The sequence below is a fragment of the Pseudophryne corroboree genome, chromosome 2, assembly GCF_028390025.1.
Source record: "Pseudophryne corroboree isolate aPseCor3 chromosome 2, aPseCor3.hap2, whole genome shotgun sequence".
Classification (NCBI taxonomy): Eukaryota; Metazoa; Chordata; class Amphibia; order Anura; family Myobatrachidae; genus Pseudophryne; species Pseudophryne corroboree.
This window is the reverse complement of record NC_086445.1, coordinates 465123545-465146032: the sequence shown is the minus strand read 5'-3', so window position 1 is coordinate 465146032 and position 22488 is coordinate 465123545. Positions and strand designations below refer to the sequence as shown.

Sequence of the window (22488 nt, the reverse complement as noted above, 5' to 3'; positions counted from 1 at the left end):
CAATATAGTTGAGGATGGGTGCATCAAGAAATGTCAGTCCAGTTTTAATGTCCACATGGACCGGCATCCATTGAGTGACTATCACTCCTTAGTGGGTAAAGTGTTAAATCAGACAGACTGTTGGGTATGCTCTCAAGTACCTCAAGGTCATAGCAAATCAGGACTAGTACCATTCCCTTTAACTTTAGGAGAGGTACTTGAGTTAAGTGGTGGGAGGCCGGTGGACAAGAGGTTTAATATCTCTAGTCCTCCTAGTTTGAAGCTCCACCAGTATCATGTGGATAGGTCTTTAGTGTGCTTTAACATTTCCAATCCCTGAAAGCCGGGAAATTGGGAAGTGTCATGGAGTAATCAAACCATGACATTTTCATATAGAGCCGATAGAATGCCCATAGACACAGAACTTATACGCCAGATCACCAACAGTGGAAAATATTTCCGGTATAGGTATACTCTAGGAAGTAGGACCATGCGAGTTGGAGAAGTATCACCAGGATACTGTGCACATATCGTACAACCTGATACGTGTACTAGACAGATGGGAGAGTTAGGGTTAGGAGATTTCACATGGAAAATTTGTAACATGGTAATGTCATACTCCGTCCCATATGTTCTCCCCGATGATGCATATTTCATATGTGGGAGAAAGGCGTATAAGTGGCTTGCCCCAAACTCAGAGGGATTGTGTTACATTGGAAAAGTACTGCCTGAAGTAATGACTGTATCTCATAACAAAATTAAAGACATTCACCGCGGTGCCCAAGCTCCTTATACTCACACTCATTACGAGCACATCGTTAAACGGCACCTGATAGAGAGGACAGAGCACTCGGCCTCTGATCTGATCCATGAATCCACCGGGATTCAATTCCTACTTGCGTTAGATATCACTCGTACCGCCAGAGGAGTGATAAATTATAAATATATATCTGCGCTAGAGAACTTGTTAGACAATATCACCGAAATGTATTACGACACGTTCAGGTACACTGGGAAAGAGTTACAAGCCTACAAAACAGAGCTGGTTCAGCATAGGATGATTCTCAATTACCTCACAGCAGTGACAGGCGGGTATTGTGTTACCCTAGCAACTCAATATGGAATAAAGTGCTGCACGTACATTACAAACAGCACGGAGGACCCAGCCGAGGTCATAGACCAAAAGATGGATGACATTTTACAATTAAAGTGGGAGTTTCGAAGGAAACACAATCTCACACTCGCTGCTGTGGGTAATGAGCTGACCAGTTGGGTGTCATGGTTGAACCCACGAAATTGGTTCTCTGGTTTAGGAGAATGGACCCAAGGTATTATAATGGACGTAGGGAAATTTCTCTTGTGTATTCTGGGAGTCGTCATATTGGTTGGCCTGATATTTAGATGCGTTCGGACTTTAACGAAGTGTAAAGGTAGTACCAGAGTGATGAGTCTGAGGAGCGAAGACACTGTAATAACAACAACTAATTTGATTTATGACCCAACGATAGAGACAATGTTGTGATGAAAATGTGATTCCACGGTCCGTTTCTTTCACCCGTTTCTCCTTTGTTTTCCTCCAAGGTACAAAGACATCAGCTTGGAAGAAGAATTTGACAACCTCTTTTATACAGACCATTGATGGACTATGCCACAGACCCCCAATATCCCTAGTGACTTTAACTTTTACGATAGCCCAATACTTTAGAGACTGTAACTTTATGGACAATGGAACAACTTTTGCTCGCTATTTATAGCAAAAGCACCGAGAGAAATCAGACAACATGTACATCAAGACAAGACATCAGACAAGACCTCAATCGGCGACTGTTTATTTAAACTCACATAGTTTACGACTGCATTTATAACGATTGTTTCTTATCTTCATCTCTACAACCTCCAGGTAATGACACACATAGTCGACAGGGAATATAGACACATATATCAGCAGTCACATGTCCCCCCCCTTCATGTATCATCAACTAAATGTGCTCCCCATTTGTTGCAACCAAAAGCCGAAAAGAGCTCGGTAGAGTTTGACAGCCCATCCACAGATCCCTGATAAGGGATAAGAAGGATTCAAATGTATACTTCGCAATACCTCGAAGCTTGATTTAAAACACGTACGGCACGATGATACATGACCCCTCAAACATGGATTCATACACACATGCTTCTATTATCTCACTAGGTCATACTTTTTTTCCCACCTTCTCCTCTCCTCCCTTTACCCAATCATAAAAAGGTATTTACATGATGACATATATTTTTCTTTTTTTTTAAACTGTTTTAGGAAGTGGCAGTTATTGATGACTGCCAAAGGGTGGACTGTCAAAGTCGAAAAAATATCATGCTGCACGTTGCCATATATTCACCCCATGCGCTTGCCCGCTGCACGTGCACATTCTCTCCCGTGCGTGCGCATATTCGCAGTTGCGTAATGAAGCTTCTACGGCCGTGCGCATTGACGCGTGGTATGTGCATTTACGGTAGAGTTTGTGTGCGTCTAGCGGGCGACTCAAATGTTACATAGTAAATCCAAATAGTATGTTTTATAGGTAATGTTCCCCTTAATAATAACTGTAAGTTTGTTTATGTAACTGGTCGCTGGACAGGGGAATTCCTCTTTGCATGAAACGAAGGGTCAGACAGGGTTTGAGCAGTGGTGTTTGGTACCTAACTAAAGAACATTTTATTAGAAACAATCCGGTGCTGGTTAGGTAAAGATTAATCGCTCCTGCGTATAGTTATGTCTATTAGTAGTTTCTGGACATTTACTATATTTGCAGTTCATTATCCATGCGGCGGGAATCCTGAGATTCCCTCCCACCTGAGCAGTTCGATATAGTCACAGCCCACCTGTTCAAACTAACCTATGACCTTTTGTTATAATGCGGGGAGACATTCCTGTGTCCAATGAACAATGAGATTATAGGTCCCTTTGTAGTGTACTGTACGCAGTGTATAAAAGAACAGCCAGCCTGGCTAGCTCAGTCTTCTCTCCACAACGGTTTTCATCATTGACTAACTAGGGAGCTGGTACCAGGACTGCGCAGCGATCGTTCCCAGTGTGTAAGTATTTCTCTGTAACCAACTTATTCTCTGTTTGTATTTGCCATACTATCTCTCTCTCTCTGTTATTGTTAAACTGTTGTATATTGTATATGTGTAGTTATTATGTTTAGATATTGATGTTAGCCTGTAGTGTATGAACTGTTAACTGTTTTCCCCTTTTTACATAGCTAGATATTGTTAGTAAAGGTTTTGGAACCTTAGTAAGGTATTGTGTGTTTATTACATTGCTGAGAGTATTCAGAGCGTCTCAATCGCTCAAGAGGCTTTCATACAATAGAGGTTAATTAGCATTGCATTGTGCTCACATTACAAAACCAAGGTTTACAGTATAGGCTCAGCCTTTCATTGTGTTGCATACAAGGTTTACTGAGTGTCATCCCGTGAGCGTCTGCGCCGCTCGTGTTCCCCTCGTGGTCACGAGCGTCCGCTACGCTGGTAGCGTAGCATTACGGTAGTTGGCCGCCTATAGCGTGCTCGACACCAAGTGTTAAGATGTGAGCGAGCGTGCCGCATGTGCGTCTCGACCACGGCTAAGCGTCTGCTACACTAAGTGCGTACCCTTACGGTACCCCATACGCCAATTGCGTACTGAGTCTATTACCCGCATATAGTGAATGTTATAAGATAAATATTTAGCTTTATCACTTGTTCCCTGTACTGATGTTCTTATAGTGACATTAAATAGTCGTTCTTATCTGCCATTAAATTCTATGTTTCTATCTTAGGATCAAAAAGAGATAAGGTTACCAAAAGGTTAAAAAAAAGGCAGACAAGTTGGGCCAAGTGGTTCCTATCTGCCGTCAAATTCTATGTCTAACTTCTATGATTCTAACATACACTTTGGACCAGTAGGAACTGTAATAATTAACTATTTATGATACTATGGGGGTCATTCCGAGTTGTTCGCTCGCAAGGCGATTTTAGCAGAGTTACACACGCTAAGCCTCCGCTTACTGGGAGTGAATCTTAGCTTCTTAAAATTGCGAACGATGTATTCGCAATATTGCGATTACAAACTACTTAGCAGTTTCAGAGTAGCATCAGACTTACTCGGCATCTGCGATCAGTTCAGTGCTTGTCGTTCCTGGTTTGACGTCACAAACACACCCAGCGTTCGCCCAGACACTCCCCCGTTTCTCCAGCCACTCCCGCGTTTTTTCCGGAAACGGTAGCGTTTTTATCCACACGCCCATAAAACGCCGTGTTTCCGCCCAGTAACACCCATTTCCTGTCAATCACATTACGATCGCCGGAGCGAAGAAAAAGCCGTGAGTAAAAAAACTATCTTCATAGCAAAATTACTTGGCGCAGTCGCAGTGCGAACATTGCGCATGCGTACTAAGCAGAAAAACGCTGCGATGCGAAGAAAATTACCGAGCGAACGACTCGGAATGACCCCCCATATTTTTCTCTTTATTGTCTTTTCTTTACTTCTGATGTTGCTACATCTGTGACCTCAGTGCTAATCTTTAATAGTCTTTCTATCCAATCTTGTTAACCACTTACGTAACTGACGATTTTTTCCCCAAAAAATTTTTTGGAAATTGTTGGGGGGGTTTTATGAGTGAATTAAGTGAAGAACATGAATTTAACCTTATCCAAAATGATTTTAGTTAAGAAACAGAGGGGGGGGGGGGAAATTAAATATAAAAAAAAATTGTTAAGCTCCAAAAATCAGAAAATCGGTTGGCACCATCGTAACATTGGGCAGATCGGAAACATTTTCGACCATCGTGTCTTTCTTTTTAACAGCTAGGACAGCTGCAAGGTATACAGAGGGGGTTTTGGGGTTACTTTACACTTCCCCAGTGGCTGCTATTGTCTGTTGACGCTGGGAGGGGGGTCCTGCAATGTTGACCGATCAGCAATGATCGTCAGCATGGCAAACACTGGGGGAGGGTGCGGAAAGGCAGAGGGACCTTCCAGTCCCTATGAGAGCAGCAGCAGCTAGAAGTTTCTCTTTCCTGCAGCTGCAAACACTGTTTATCTGACTGGTCGCATCCTGTGTGACCAGGTCAGATAAAGCACTAGCCGGTGTGGTCGCATTTTATGCGACCATGCCAGGCAAGTGGTTAAATGTTCATCTTGTACCACTGCAACTCCAGACAGAGGGTCCCAGCTCGCAACTAGATATTGTGTTAGCTACACACAGGAACTCTCTATTTGATTGAGCTAATACCACCCAAATATCACATCTTCAAAAAATCTGTCAAGTAACCTTATTATCTTAACTATAGTGTAAAAAGGAGATTTATGGTAAGACTTACCATTGTTAAATCTCTTTCTGCGAGGTACACTGGATTTCACAGGGAATAACATCGGGGTGTAGCGTTGGATCTTGATCCGAGGCACCAACAGGCTAAAACTTTGACTGTTCCCAGGATGCACTGCACCACCTCCTCTATAGCCCCGCCTCCAGGCACTGGAGATCAGTTTCGTTAACCAGTCCAATGCAGTAGCAGGTAAAATAAAGACGGTAGATGTTAGCCACATAGAACCACATTCTCACGACAGGAGAAGGCACCGGCGGCTAATGCCATACAAACTCAAAGAAGCTAAATGCGTCAGGGTGGGCGCCCTGTGGAATCCAGTGTACCTCGCAGAAAGAGATTTAACAATCCTAAGTCTTGCCATAAATCTCCTTTTCTGCAGTGGGGTACACTGGTATTCCACAGGGAATAACATCGGGGATGCCCTAAAGCAGTTCCTCATGGGAGGGAACGCACTGTAGTGGGCACAAAAACCCGGCGTCCAAAGGAAGCATCCTGGGAGGCGGAAGTATCAAAGGCATAGAACCTGATGAACGTGTTCACTGAGGACCACGTAGCTGCCTTGCACAATTGTTTAGCGGACGCGCCATGGCGGGCCACCCAAGAAGGTCCAACAGACCAAGTAGAATGAGCCTTGATAGCAGCAGGAGCTGGGAGCCCAGCGCAATCACCGTTCTAATCCATCTGGCCAAAGTTTGCTTATTCGCAGGCCAGCCACGTTTGTGAAAACCAAAAAGGACAAAAAGAGAATCTGACCTCCTGATGAAGGCAGTCCTCTCCACATATATATGGAAAGCCCGTACCACATCCAAAGACTGCTCTTTGGAGGACAAACCAGGAGAGATAAAGGCCGGAACCACAATCACTTGGCTAAGGTGGAAAGATGACACCACCTTAGCTAGATAGCCATGGCGAATTTGAAGAATAGCCCGGTCACAGTGAAAAATCAGAAAGGGTGGACGACAGGACAAAGCGCCAAACACCCCCCTAGGAGAGGCAATAGCCAGCAGAAACACGACCTTAAGCGTAAGGCATTTAAGGTTTACAGACTCAAGAGGTTTAAATGGAGACTCTTGTAGGGCATTTAAGACAACAGACAGATCCCACAGAGCCACAGGAGGGACATAGGAAGATTGAATCCGTAAAACACCCTGAGTGAAAGTATGAACGTTAGGAAGAGACACAATTTTTCTCTGAAACCACACTGACAAGGCAGAAATATAAACCTTGAGGGAGGCCAAACGAAGGCCTAAGTCCAGGCCTTGTTGCAGAAAAGCCAAAAGTCTGGCAGTGTTGAACTTGTAAGCATCGTAATTCTTATTAGCACATCAGGCGAAATAAGAATTCCAGACCCTATAATAAATCCGAGCCGAAGCCAGTATACGGCTTTCAACATAGTTTAAACGACCGCCTCAGGGAATCCTTTGTCCCTCAGGAGTGAAGCTTCAAGAGCCAGGCCGTCAAAGCCAATCTGGCCAGGTCTGGGTAGAAACAAGGGCGCTGAACGAGGAGTTCTGGGCGTTGAGGAAGTAGAAGAGGACGCTCTATTAAGAGACCTTGCAGGTCTGAGAACCAATGCTGTCTGGCCCACGCTGAAGCGACTAGAAGTAGTATTCCTCCTTCTTGCTTGAACTTCCATAGTACCTTGGGCAGGAGGGACACTGGAGGGTGCAAGTCTGGCAGCCAAAAGTTCCATGGAATTGCCAGTGAATCCACGAACGCTGCTTGGGGATCCCTTGTCCTTGCTCCGAAGACCGGAACCTTGTGATTGTGTCGAGACGCCATCATGTCTACATCTGGTAGGCCCTACTTTTCCACTAGGAGTTGAAAGACTTCCGGATGAAGACTCCACTCTCCGGTGTGTACATCCTGATGAATGAGGAAGTCTGCTTCCCAGTTGAAGGCTCCGGGTATGAACACTGCCGATATGGCTGGCAGATGGCGTTCCGCCCATTGAAGGATTTTTGACACTTCCATCATTGCCATGTGTCTTCCAGTGCCACCTTGATGATTTATGTATGCCACCATGGTGGCGTTGTCTGACTGTACTTGAACAGGCCTGTTCTGTACCAGAGGTAGGGCAAGTTTCAGCGCATTGAACACTGCCCGCAATTCCAGAATATTTATCGGGAGGAGAGATTCCTCCCTGGTCCACCAACCCTGAAGAGAGTGTTGCTCCAACACCACGACCCAACCCTCAGCGCATTGAACACTGCCCGCAATTCCAGAATATTTATCGGGAGGAGAGATTCCTCCCTGGTCCACCAACCCTGAAGAGAGTGTTGCTCCAACACCACGACCCAACCCTGCAGACTGGCATCCGTCGCTAGGATGACCCAGTTGGAGATCCAGAAGGGACGACCCCTGCTCAATTGTTGGTCCTGCAGCCACCAGCTCAGTGACAGACGGACCTCCGGATTCAAGGAGATCATTTGAGACCTGATCCAATGAGGCAGGCCATCCCACTTGGAAAGGATTAACTACTGTAGAGGGCGGGAATGAAATTGAGCATACTCTACCATGTTGAAAGCCGACACCATGAGGCCTAGTACTTGCATCGTTGAGTGTATCGACACTTTTGGGCGAGAGAAGAAGCATTGTATCTTGTCCTGAAGTTTCAGGACCTTCTCTGGAGACAAGAACAAACGTCGGTTGTGTGTATCCAGTAATGCCCCCAGGTGCCCCATGCTCTGAGCAGAGACCAGTGAGGATTTCTTCCAATTGATGAGCCACCAGTGGGCTTGTAGGAATTGGCCCGTCAGTTCCAGATGATGGGTGAGAACCTCTGGGGAGTTTGCAAGGATCAGCAAGGCATCCAGATATGGCAGTATCCTGACACCTTGACGACGGAGAATGACCGTCATGGTTGCATGTCCTTGATGAAGATCAGAGGAACTGTGGTCAGTCCAAAAGGCAAGGCTTGGAATTGATAATGTAGGCTGCCAATAGCAAACCGCAGATACTGCTGATGCGACATGGCAATAGGTATGTGTAGGTAAGCATCCTGTATGTCCAGGGATACCATATACTCCTTGGGCTCCAAAGCCAGAACAATAGGGTGAAGAGTTTCCATACGGAATTTGGATACTTTCACAAACTTTTTCAAAGATTTGAGGTTGAGAATGGGCTGGGAGGATCGCTTCGGAACTAGAAACAGTGTTGAATAGTATCCTCTGCCTCTCTAAGACAGAGGCACCGACACTATCACTCCCGTGTCCAGGAGGGATTGTACAACCAAATGTAGAGTTTTTGCTTTTAATGGAACCGAAGGTATAACCATCAAGCAAAACTGGCGAGGGGGACATTTCTTGAAAGAGATGGCATATCCGTGAGAGACAACTTCCTGCACCCAGGTGTCTGAAGTGGTCTTTGTCCTTACCTGGGCGAACTGCAGGAGTCGGCCTCCCACCCTGGGATCCACCAGAGGAGGCTCGCCCTATCATGCGGCAGGCTTGTCTGATTTGGAAGCAGGCTGATGGGCGGCCCAAGAAAGTTTATGTTTGGGCTTAGAGGTTGTGGAAGTGCGAGCTTGTCTCGGGTACGCCTGATCCTTCGCTTTACCTGGAGGTCGAAAGGAATGAAAAGTGGTACTCTTAGCCTTCGGAGCCAAAAGATTAGTACTTTGGAGACACGCAGTCTTGGCCGCCACCAAGTCAGTCACAATCTTGTTCAGATCTTCCCCAAACAGTATATCTCCCTTAAAAGGGAGCACCTCCAAGGTCTTCTTAGAGTCCAGGTCCACCGATCAGGACCGTAACCACAGAATCCGGCGAGCTAGGATAGATGTAGTAGATACTTTGGCCGCCATAACACCTGCATCAGAGGCCGCCTCCTGAATGTAAAGGGAGGCTGTGGTAATATATGATAGACATTGTCTAGCATTGTCAGAAATATTCAGAGGTAGCTCTGCCTCAACTGCTCGAACCCAGGCTTCAATACCTTTTGCAGCCCAAGAGACTGCCATAGTGGGTCTATATACAGCACCAGCAAGAGTGTAAATAGACTTCAAGCAGCTCTCCACACACTTATCTGTCGGTTCCTTCAGAGAGGTGACTGTGGTGACAGGCAGAGTAGATGATACCACAAGACGGACTACATGTGAGTCCACTGGTGGTGGGGTTTCCCACTTGTTACCTAACTCTGCAGAGATAGACAGGGAAAATGTCTTTCCTGGAGAAGACCAGGATTCCTGACGTATGTCAATTAAGTGGTCAGAATATGGTAAAACTAATTTAGTAACCTTCTGACGTTTGAACTTATCAGGTTTCTTAGACGTATCTGAAGGGTCAATCTCGTCATCAATCTGAAGAATCACCTTGATAGCCTCCACTAGGTCAGGAACATCAACCTGTGTCGCAGATTCCTCATCAGAAGCAGCTGTGTCAGTGTCTGATGGATCAGTATATTCCCAATCCTCATCGGATGAAGTATCCAAAACATGAGTGGATTGTGAGGAAGAAATGGCCCACTTAGATGACCCTTTGGTCCCAGTAGGGCAAGGGTTAGGCTTTTGTTTAACCAGGGACTGATTTAATTGCTGTAACTGGGATGACAGAGTATCCACCCATGGTGGATTAACTACAGGGACAATATGTGGCTGTAATGGCACAGGAGGTCCCACAGGGGGCATAAGTTGTGTTACAAGCATAGTCAGCATATTTGAAAAAGCTAAATTCAGTGTGGAACCGCACTAGTCTTAACAATCTAAACGAAATATAGAAATGACATCAAAGATAGAAAAACCAATATATATGCAGTTGACAAAAAAGTTTTAAACTGCTAATGATTGGCGGTGCTCCCAGGAATTTTGTAGACTAGACTACAATTGAAAAGGAGAGAAAAGACAAAAAACCCTTGTTTGGGAGCACTCGTTTGTAATGATTGGTATAATGTGAAGTGAAATAAATGATGAAATGAGATAAAACTTAACCTTTAATTGTTTCTTGAATAAAAGGAAATAAATGTGAAATAATTTTGAGACTCGTGTCTGATGTTTAGAATAAGAACCTTGTTTAACCTTTTTAACAAATGAGGTACAAGGTATTAAAGGAAGGTGAAGATATCATAAAAAATGTGTTTAATGGATACCATAGATTTCTGATGAAATTAGGGTATCTAGAAGAGTCACTGTACATGCCTTGGAATGAAGGTTTTAATAGTAGCGTGATATGGTAGCAAAGTTGGGTTAAGATAAAGGGAGATGGCAAAAAGAATATTTTAAGAGGAAAAAGGGGGGGGCACTGCACCTGGTATTCTCAGGAGGTTTCCCTTCCTGATACTGACCAGGCCATACCTGCTTAGCTTCCGAGATCGGACAAGATCGGGCGTATTCAGGGTAGTATGGCCGTGGGCCTGTTGTTAGAAATGTGAGAAAAGAAATGGGGGGAAAAATCCACTCCTATTATCTGTACTGTACATAAGTCAAAACCATGGATAGTCTGGGAGGGTTTTTCCAGAAGCAGGGATGTGAGAAGCGTTGGATGGGATTTTTCCTTTTAAAAGGCCCACTGCACCTGGTATTCTCAGGAGGTTCACCTTCCTAGTACTGACCAGGCCATGCCTGCTTAGCTTCCGAGATTGGACAGGATCGGGCGTATTCAGGGTAGTATGGCCGTGGGCCAGTATAGAGGAAATATAAATGAAATGGGAGAATATACAAGCTCTGCTTTCTGTACTTCACACTCAACCAAGGCTATAGACAGTCTCAAAATGGTATTTCCAGACAAAGGTGTGTCAGGATAATTCTGAGTGTCTAGGATTTATTAGGGTACAGGATGAATTAGAGGTGTAGTGTGGTAGGTAGAGTTTTGCAGATAGTGAGCTCTCATGAAAATGCTGAATGAAGATATGTACTGTGTATGTGTGTATCTCAATCCATAGATTAAGAAACAACAATTGATAAATGAAAATCACAGCTCAGAAACGGCTCATAAATGACAAAAAAATTTTGTAATTACTAGTCCCCTAAGGGGAAACCAGATGAGTAATCATATGCTGGCAAAGAGCTCAAGGTTCGCTCACAAATGAAATATATAGCCTTATAGTGAGAGTGAGAATGATCGATACCAATTATTAAAGAACAGAGTTCGGAGCTGACTCAAAGATGGTTAAATAACAATTAGCACTATAATTGCTGGTCCCCTAAAGGGAAGCCAGATGAGTGCTCATATGCTGATAAGGAGCTCAAGGCTGGCTCACAAATAGTACGATTAGCCTTATAATAAGAGTGAGATTAATTGATACTAAATAATCGATGATGAATGCAAATGAATAGAAAATGCTACCATAAATAAAGTTATAAGAAAATCAGGGTAATGTATCAAAAAATAGTACATAAACCTTAGAGGCATAGGCGGGGAATAAGTGCAAATAAAACACAGTTCTAAGACAGAGGAGAGTGTAGTGGTATACAGAGGTCTAGTATCTGTTACCACTGTCATTAGGTATGCTGTCAACTCTTTACAAACTGATAGTGAGTATAAGCATAAATTAAACCCTGGTGGTCTAGTGAGATTTACCACGGTACTGGTATAAATGACAGCAAAAAACGGGTATATAGTCAGTGTTAGGCAGGGGATAAATTCCCATTGTGCCCTGATGATCTAATATTGGTTGCCGCAGTACGCTTAAAATCCTGGTGGTCTAGTGTTAGTTACCACGGCCGCAAGGTATGCGGCGGATGCTGTGCTGGTCTCCTCTGTCCGAAGTCCCGCTGCAGTGATGAGCGCGGCCGCCCGCTTCCGGACTGGGCGTAGCCGCGATGACGTCACTATGGACGTTCTCGACGTACGTTTCACCTGATTAGGCTTGGTCACGAGAGCCTCATACCTTGCGGCCGTGGTAACTAACACTAGACCACCAGGGTTTTAAGCGTACTGCGGCAACCAATATTAGATCATCAGGGCACAATGGGAATTTATCCCCTGCCTAACACTGACTATATACCCGTTTTTTGCTGTCATTTATACCAGTACCGTGGTAAATCTCACTAGACCACCAGGGTTTAATTTATGCTTATACTCACTATCAGTTTGTAAAGAGTTGACAGCATACCTAATGACAGTGGTAACAGATACTAGACCTCTGTATACCACTACACTCTCCTCTGTCTTAGAACTGTGTTTTATTTGCACTTATTCCCCGCCTATGCCTCTAAGGTTTATGTACTATTTTTTGATACATTACCCTGATTTTCTTATAACTTTATTTATGGTAGCATTTTCTATTAATTTGCATTCATCATCGATTATTTAGTATCAATTAATCTCACTCTTATTATAAGGCTAATCGTACTATTTGTGAGCCAGCCTTGAGCTCCTTATCAGCATATGAGCACTCATCTGGCTTCCCTTTAGGGGACCAGCAATTATAGTGCTAATTGTTATTTAACCATCTTTGAGTCAGCTCCGAACTCTGTTCTTTAATAATTGGTATCGATCATTCTCAATCTCACTATAAGGCTATATATTTCATTTGTGAGCCAACCTTGAGCTCTTTGCCAGCATATGATTACTCATCTGGTTTCCCCTTAGGGGACTAGTAATTAAAAGTTTTTTTGTCATTTATGAGCCGTTTCTGAGCTGTGATTTTCATTTATCAATTGTTGTTTCTTAATCTATGGATTGAGATACACACATACACAGTACATATCTTCATTCAGCATTTTCATGAGAGCTCACTATCTGCAAAACTCTACCTACCACACTACACCTCTAATTCATCCTGTACCCTAATAAATCCTAAACACTCAGAATTATCTTGACACACCTTTGTCTGGAAATACCATTTTAAGACTGTCTATAGCCTTGGTTGAGTGTGAAGTACAGAAAGCAGAGCTTGTATATTCTCCCATTTCATTTATATTTCCTCTATACTGGCCCACGGCCATACTACCCTGAATACGCCCGATCCTGTCCAATCTCGGAAGCTAAGCAGGCATGACCTGGTCAGTACTAGGAAGGTGAACCTCCTGAGAATACCAGGTGCAGTGGGCCTTTTAAAAGGAAAAATCCCATCCAACGCTTCTCACATCCCTGCTTCTGGAAAAACCCTCCCAGACTATCCATGGTTTTGACTTATGTACAGTACAGATAATAGGAGTGGATTTTTCCCCCCATTTCTTTTCTCACATTTCTAACAACAGGCACACGGCCATACTACCCTGAATACGCCCGATCTTGTCCGATCTCGGAAGCTAAGCAGGTATGGCCTGGTCAGTATCAGGAAGGGAAACCTCCTGAGAATACCAGGTGCAGTGCCCCCCCCCCCCCTTTTTTCCTCTTAAAATATTCTTTTTGCCATCTCCCATTATCTTAACCCAACTTTGCTACCATATCACGCTACTATTAAAACCTTCATTCCAAGGCATGTACAGTGACTCTTCTGGATACCCTCATTTCATCAGAAATCTATGGTATCCATTAAACACATTTTTTCTGATATCTTCACCTTCCTTCAATACCTTGTACCTCATTTGTTAAAAAGGTTAAACAAGGTTCTTATTCTAAACATCAGACACGAGTCTCAAAATTATTTCACATTTATTTCCTTTTATTCAAGAAACAATTAAAGGTTAAGTTTTATCTCATTTCATCATTTATTTCACTTCACATTATACCAATCATTACAAACGAGTGCTCCCAAACAAGGTTTTTTTTGTCTTTTCTCTCCTTTTCAATTGTATTTGAAAAAGCTGCCCAAGGTGGGTTTTGGTGTGTCACTGGTGCTGGAGGCTGACTGGGGGGGGTGCAGAACACCCAGTACCGAAACCCTCAGCTGAAATCTTTTCCTCAGGTAAATCCGTGGCGTCAGCACTGCATGAGGCAGGAGCATCCGCGGATTGCCCGCCCTATGTAGCAGACATTATTGGTAATGTAGCCTTAGGACGTAACAGTACAATATAGCCAGACAAACACAATACCAGTAAATAACCCCCTGTGTTATGTGACCACAAATGCAAAACACAAACAGAGGATTAAATCGGTATGAAATGACTGAAAAACACAGTGAAAAATACAAAACAGTATATCCTGTGGAACACTATATGGTATACGAGACCCTGATGCACTTAGCCCCCCAGGGTACAGAATATAGTGATAGCAATATGTGGGGATAAACAGAATGGAAACCACACAGCAGCTATAGGCACACACAGTCACATGTACAATGCAGAAATTATCACATATAACAATAAAACTGCACTGGACTAGTAATACTACACATATATATATATATATATATATATATATAATATATATTTATATATATATATATATATATATAGTTACCAATGTCTTTGTATACCAAAAACGAGGCGGCACTCCCATATTCCTTAAGCAAAACTTTGTGTATTAAAGAAGTATTAAATCTCCATGCTTGTCAACGTTTCAAGGCCACCCTGGCCTTTTCGTCAGGACGTAACAACAAGTGAACAGTGTAGGAAACATATATAACAACTGTGTCAGACATACCTTTATAAGATGTATGCAGTCCAGCGTGCAGGCGCCCGCTGCTCCCGCCCGGCCACCGGTGGGAGGGCCCTCACGATGACGCGCTTCCTGCCCGTCCGTCACCAGGGACGCATCCCCCCTCCGGCACCGGTTACCATGGGGACAACGCCGCCGTTGCAACACGGGACTGCACACAAAACATATTATTAAAATAACCAGTGCGTGCAAATTAATTAACATAACACAAGTGCATAACACCATGTGCATATAAAGTGCGAGTGCTTAGAACAAAGAGTACATATTAACATTAAGCATTAATGAATTAAAAACCAGAGTTAAAGAAATTAATCCTTAGTCATGCTATCGATAAACTTTATAATAACTCAACAGCTACTCCTCTATCTCAAATATCTCTCAAAAGCTTCACAGACCTACATAATACTCTAAGGCCCTGTTATGCTTATACGTAGCTAATAAACTTTACAGAAAAATATTCCAGGAAATTTTTTCATTAAGGCCCCTGGGGGAAATGGTATCTAGGATATGAATCCATTTTGATTCACACTGATTAAGTCGTTTCTTACGGTCACCACCACGAATGTCCATAGGGATATGGTCAATGATCTTGTATCTCAAGGAGGTCAGACTGTGCTGAACCTCCTTGAAGTGCCGAGCCACCGGCTGGTCACACTCTTTATTTTCTAGCGCCGCTTTTATAGCTGAGCCATGTAAAGCCATCCGCTCTCTATGGTCTGTCCAACATAATAAAGCCCACAAGGGCACAAAATGATGTAAACCACGTATTGTGTTGTACAACTCAGGACGTGATTGATCTTAAACTTACGGCCCGTGTGCGGATGTTTAAAATAGGGGCCTGGTTCCATAAAGCTGCACGTCGTGCATGATGCACATTTGTAGCAACCCATTTTTTTCTTTTGTAACAAAAATTAGGTTTTTGGATTTACGGGCATATACGTAATTTTGGTTTTGACTAACAAATCCCGTAAGTTCCTACCCCTTTTATAGCACGGCATTATGTTCTTATTCTTAAATACTGGTAGGTCAACCTATTTCACAATTCCTTGATTATTTAGTACAACCATTGGTAGTAAGACAAATAACTTTTCTGAAGGACACTACACAATTTTTGTTGAAATTAGAAAAATTAAAATTCATTCCAACAGGGGCATTCTTGTGTACTTTGGATGTGAGGAATTTGTATACTGTCATACATCATTTTGTGCCCTTGTGGGCTTTATTATGTTGGACAGACCATCCGCACTTTTAGAGAGCGGATGGCTTTACATCGCTCAGCTATAAAAGCGGCGCTAGAAAATAAAGAGTGTGACCAGCCGGTGGCTCTGCACTTCAAGGAGGTTCAGCACAGTCTGACCTCCTTGAGATACAAGATCATTGACCATATACCTATGGACATTCGTGGTGGTGACCGTAAGAAACGACTTAATCAGTGTGAATCAAAATGGATTCATATCCTAGATACCATTTCCCCCAGGGGCCTTAATGAAAAAATTTCCTGGAATATTTTTCTGTAAAGTTTATTAGCTACGTATAAGCATAACAGGGCCTTAGAGTATTATGTAGGTCTGTGAAGCTTTTGAGAGATATTTGAGATAGATGAGTAGTTGTTGAGTTATTATAAAGTTTATCGATAGCATGACTAAGGATTAATTTCTTTAACTCTGGTTTTTAATTCATTAATGTTTGATGTTAATATGTACTGTTTGTTCTAAGCACTCGCACTTTAAATGCACATGGTGGTATGCACTTGTGTTATGTTAATTAATTTGCACGCACTGGTTATTTTAATAATATGTTTTGTGTGCAGCCCCGTGTTGCGACGGCGGCGTTGTCCCCATGGTAACCGGAGCCGGAGGGGGGATGCGTCCCTGGTGACGGACGGGCAGGAAGCGCGTCATCGTGAGGGCCCTCCCACCGGGGGCCGGGCGGGAGCAGCGGGCGTCTGCATGCTGGACTGCATACATCTTATAAAGGTATGTCTGACACAGTTGTTATATATGTTTCCTACACTGTTCACTTGTTGTTACGTCCTGACGAAAAGGCCAGGGTGGCCTTGAAACGTTGACAAGCATGGAGATTTGATACTTCTTTAATACACAAAGTTTTGCTTAAGGAATTTGGGAGTGCCGCCTTGTTTTTGGTATACAAAGACATTGGTAACTATGAATTAAGACTGTGGGAAGGCACCCCTATATTGTACTTTTTCATCCTGAGTGCCAAGCTGAATGCAGTATATATATATATATATATACAGATGGGTCCACCGTTATCTTGACTAGTCACAACATGATTTATTAGCATAAACCCTTCATCTATTGTTCTCAGCTGCAATAGAATACAGAGAACAATACAGCAGGGGATTAAGTAATTAAAGGAGGGGATTAAGTCCGATTGACCAGTCTCAGTTAATCCTATTAAAGGTCAAGATAAATGTGGATCCATCTGTATATATACAGGGGCGGATTGGGATGGAAAATCAGCCCGGGAAATTTATGGAAGCAGCCCTAATGGGGGTGCGGTCTGTTGATGGGGGTGGCATCCCTCTTCATATGGCCTGCTTGAATGCAGTTGCGGCCTTCCTTGCGTCTTTTGCTGTAGTTGTGTCTGAGACCAGGGGCAGATTGGGAATTAAATTGCCGATGTAAAATTTTGTAGAAGTGGCCCGGCATGAGCAGCACAAGAGGCATAACGTACCATGAAACCATGGCATCATCACTGGATGGCAGAGTGGCTGTACTGCAGGAATGGCATAACAGAATGAATGGGAACAATGGGGGTAATTCCGAGTTGATCGCTCGCTTCCGATTTTCACAGCGCAGCGATCCGGTAAAGAAACGGCAAAACTCTGCAATGCGCACGCGCGTCGTACGGGCACAAAGAACATCGCTGCTGTGCACTGGATCTAGCGAAGATTCCATTCGCACAGCCGATAGCAAGGAGATTGACAGGAAGAGGGAGTTTATGGGTGTCAACTGACCGTTTTCTAGGAGTGTTTGGGAAAACGCAGGCGTGTCCAGGCGTTTGCAGGGTGGGTATCTGACGTCAATTCCGGGACCTTCATCGCTGCAATCATCACACAGAATAAGTAACTACAGGGCTGGTCTTGTTTTGCACAAAATGTTTTTGTACCGCTCGGCTGCACAGGCATTCGCACTCTTGCAAAGCAAAAATACACTCCCCCAGTGGGCGGTGCCTATGCATTTGCACGGCTGCTAAAAGTAGCTAGCGAGCGATCAACTCGGAATGACCCCCAATGCATTGTATAATGAGAGCGGTGGGCTGCCTGTCATGTGGGGTGTGGGGCCACATGACAACACACAAAACAGGTATCACAGACACGATGGCCTACCAGGAATCTTCCAGGTGAGCCCTATGGCCAATCCACACCTGTATATGACCACAATGGTGGTCATCTATCAAACTGATATTTGACTATAAGTAATTATATGTATGCAATAGTCCGTGTGTGCCCGCAATAGGGAATACTTCCTCTCTTCGGTCTATGATATGTTTAAACTTTATTCCCGGAGCACCTCCCCAAAGATATATATCAGAAGGTAATAAGTAATGGGAAAGGACTTATGCATGATATTAAGGAGCATATATTAAGATTACAGGTGTCTGTGCGATCTCTTCTACTTCCACTAAATTAACTTTAATGCAAATTCAGATTCATCCTTTCAACTATATATCAACTCAGGCTATATATATATATATCATATATTCCAACTGTCCCAATTCCAGCGGGACAGTCCTGCTATTTGGACACTAACTAATTGCTGCTTTAAAGGTACTATCCGTTAACAGTACCTTTATATTGCTGCTTTAAAGGTACTATCCGTTATTGTAACTTTATAGTACCTTTATCATGCACTCTTATAGTGAATGCATATGAACAAAGAGGTGACTGCTCATCTGACCAGATGATCGCTCATGGGGTATGAGAAAAGGAACGTGGAAAGCAAAGGGAGAGGTCCCAAAGATATCAAAGATACCTTTATGAGCACATGGGCCAAATGTAATAAAGTGAGAGTTTCAGAAAGTGAAAGATTTGGTAAGGTTTTTTCTTTTTCTTTTTCTTTTTAAAGTGGCAATCATTTACACTGCAAAACCAGGTTGATCTTGCTGTGTAAATGATTGCCACTTTAAAAAAAAACTGCAAAACCTTACCAAATATATAAACATATCAAGGTGTCTTTTATGTGGTATCCTGACACATTCGAAGAAAAAACCCTCAAGGTGAACGGTACAGAATGCAGATGAATGGTTATTTAAATGTGGAGCGTACCCTGAAACTCACAAAAGAGAATGGTGTACGGGACACATCAAGGTATCTTTGAGGCATACAATTTCTCATATACAGCGTACCCAGACTCACACTTGATGGTGTAGGATAAATCCTATAAAGGTATCTTTAGTTGCTCTTCCTTTTCCATAGACATAAATCGTTAGATGGATCTCATATGACCTCAGTATGGTATGAAAAAAAAGAACAAGATAAAAGGACCAATGTGTAGTATAACCACATTTAAATAACCATTCATCTGCATTCTGTACCGTTCACCTTAGGGGGTTTTTCTTCGAATGTGTCAGGATACCACATAAAAGACACCTTGATATGTTTATATCCGTCTATGAATGAGTGAGTGGGGGTACGCCAGATCTGGATCTATACGTATTTTGACACCTTGAGACTGTAACAAATTTTGTGTGAAATACTACACATTGGTTTTTGTGTCCTTTATTTTCATATTTCATATTGGGACACACAAATTGAACATCACTCATTTGAGGAATCCGAGAAAGGAGCATTCGACCCTACGTTTTCAAAACAGGGACGTATACGTTTTTTGTTTTTTTTCCTTGTTATATGCTCTTGCGCTGAATGTACTAAGGAGGTTTATATTCTTTGTTTCGATTGTATATGTTAAATGTGGTGACATTTATTTCTAAACCTTTAAGTACTACAGCAGCATTGCGCCATTTGGGTATACTATATTTCCATTTCTTGATATCGTGTTATACCTCACTGCAGCCTCGTGGGTGTGCAGCAGTCTTCTATTCCCTTTTTTTTCTTAACAATATCGGACTGGAACCAATGACACACTATCTGACTGGAACCAAGGAAACAATATCGGACTGGAATCGATTACACAATATCGGACTGAAATTGATGACTCAGGATATTAGACTGGAACTGATGACTCAGGATATCCGACCATAGCCGACTGGAGCCAGGTGGTGCAGCAGGATGGAAATCTGTACTGGAGTCTCTGAATAGGAAATTATTCCGCAGACACGCAGCTAGGCTGTTGACATCATTGCACTGGCAGCTTGAGACTTCATGGACTGACCCTTTTATACTTGTTGGAAAGCAAGGATTGGCTGCGATGATCATCTGGTTGAGAGCAGCAACTGGAATAGCTGAAATCGATCAGGTGACTACTTCCAACATGGCTGCACTCATGTCTGAGTTTTGGAGGGAACTTTGGCATTCAATCTGAGTATCAGAATAGAGTGGAAGTACAGCTCTGTGGAGAGACACACTTTGGATTATACTCAGAATGCTGTGCAGGAACAGTGTGTATAGGCTTCACTGTGTCACGATCCGGGTATCTGGACGCCATTACTTACCCTTCAGATGCCTCCTAAGGCGGGCTCAGCGTTCCAGGACCGGATTCCGCTGTTCCTGAGTTTCCACATGCAGAGTGGTCTTTTCATCAGCCGCGGCCTCCGCTGTGCCCGCGTGGTTAAATGTGCATCTATCAGCCTGGCGTCTCCTGTCTCCGGTGGCCGGCGCCGCCATTACTGTTTCCCAGACCACATGGATTACAAACCAAACTTCCCTCCAAGTGTCTGCATGGGCGCAGCCATCTTGGATTCTGTCATCTGATCATTTCCACCAATCTGCTGTCTGTGTTGTTGATTTGCATAATTGCCTAGCCAACCCCTTCCTTGCTGCAGGTATAAGTAAGCTGTACCTGAGCAAGGAAGACGTCAGTGCTTTGGTTGTCAAACCTAGTTCCTGTTTGTCTCTCTTCTATGATTGTCTTCCAGGTTCCAGCTCCTGTCTCAAGACTTCCACCATAGAGACCCGCACCAGCATTCCACCTGCGGTGTAGCCTGACTCTCCAATCCATTGTGGATTCATCTGTTTCCAGCTACGACACTACCTGCTTCCAGCCTCAGCTTCCAGCAGAGTACAGCTTCCCTTAAAGGGCCGGTGTCCTTTCTACACTTTACCACTCTCCACCGGAATTATTATTTCTCCGCTCTCAAGTTCTACATTTCAGTTCACATTTCATCGCTCCCAAAGTTCATTTATTATTTAACTGGTTCCAGCCAGTATCCACTCCGTGCTAACAACAGTCTGGTTCCAGCCAGTATCCACAGCAGCTGTTTTACCTTCAGCAACCCAGCTCTTCCTGGAACACCAGCTGGTACAATCCTGGGTTATCTCCATTGCTACAGCCGGGCCTGGTAAGGACTTTCCATCTAGAAGATCATAAGAACTATCTCACACTACCAGTGCCCTGTGGCTCCTGCCATGCTGTAGTACTCAGGAACTGTATTTATTCTTTGCTGACTTTTACGTTTTCCTTTATTGCTGCTGTGATGCGGAGTTGTCATAATAAACATCATTGACTTTTATCTAAGTTGTCGTGGTCACGCCTTCGGGCAGTTATTATTCATGTTACTTACATGTCCAGGGGTCTGATACAACCTCCCAGGTTCCGGTACATCTCAGCCCCTACAACTGAGGCTGCCTCCCGTCAGCTCAGGCCCTCAGTTGTGACAGTAAGCACTGACCTAATGAATCCAGCCGGAGACCAGGATCAAGCGGCCAGGCCGATGCAAGAACTGGCAGCCCGACTAGAACATCAGGAGGCTGCACAGGGCCACATCATCCGCTGTCTCCAGGATCTCTCTACTCGGCTGGATGGGATTCAGACCACTCTCCGTGGATCAGGCGCGTCTGGTGCGTCAACCACAGTGACTCCAGCTATAACCCCACCCACCTTACCCATTCCTGCTCCACGTCTTCATCTTCCAACGCCAGCAAAATTTGACGGATCTCCAAGATTCTGCAGGGGATTTCTCAACCAGTGTGAGATTCAGTTTGAGCTACAACCTGGCAATTTCCCCAGTGACCGTACAAAAATTGCCTACATTATTTCTCTTCTCAGTGGCTCAGCCCTCGATTGGGCATCACCGTTATGGGAGAGGTCCGACACCCTGCTATCTTCTTACACTGCATTAGTGTCAACATTCAGGCGCATCTTTGACGAGCCAGGCCGGGTAACTTCAGCTTCGTCTGAGATTCTCCGTTTACGCCAGGGATCACGTACTGTAGGACAATATCTTATACAGTTCCAGATCCTGGCATCCGAACTGGCATGGAACGACGAGGCCCTGTATGCTGCATTCTGGCATGGTTTATCCGAGCGTATTAAAGATGAGTTAGCTACCAGAGACTTACCCTCCAAGTTAGATGAGTTAATCTCACTTTGTACGAAAGTTGACTTACGTTTCAGAGAGAGAGCAACTGAGCGTGGAAGATCATCTGCTCCAAAATCTTCTGCTCCTCCTCCTCGCCAACTGTCACCAACTAAAGATGAACCCATGCAAATTGGCCGTTCCCGTTTAACTCCTGCTGAGCGCCGAAGACGTCTCTCCGA

The 22488-nt window shown here is 43.8% G+C and overlaps 4 pseudogenes; 2 read left to right on the top strand and 2 right to left on the bottom strand.

Annotated features, from left to right (window-relative positions):
- Positions 1-10555: 10555 nt before the first annotated feature.
- On the bottom strand, positions 10556-10673 carry LOC135052517 (5S ribosomal RNA; annotated as a pseudogene).
- Positions 10674-10822: 149 nt separating this feature from the next.
- LOC135051617 (5S ribosomal RNA) lies at positions 10823-10940 on the bottom strand (annotated as a pseudogene).
- Positions 10941-13197: 2257 nt separating this feature from the next.
- LOC135051927 (5S ribosomal RNA) lies at positions 13198-13315 on the top strand (annotated as a pseudogene).
- Positions 13316-13464: 149 nt separating this feature from the next.
- On the top strand, positions 13465-13582 carry LOC135052433 (5S ribosomal RNA; annotated as a pseudogene).
- The last annotated feature ends 8906 nt before the right edge of the window (positions 13583-22488 follow it).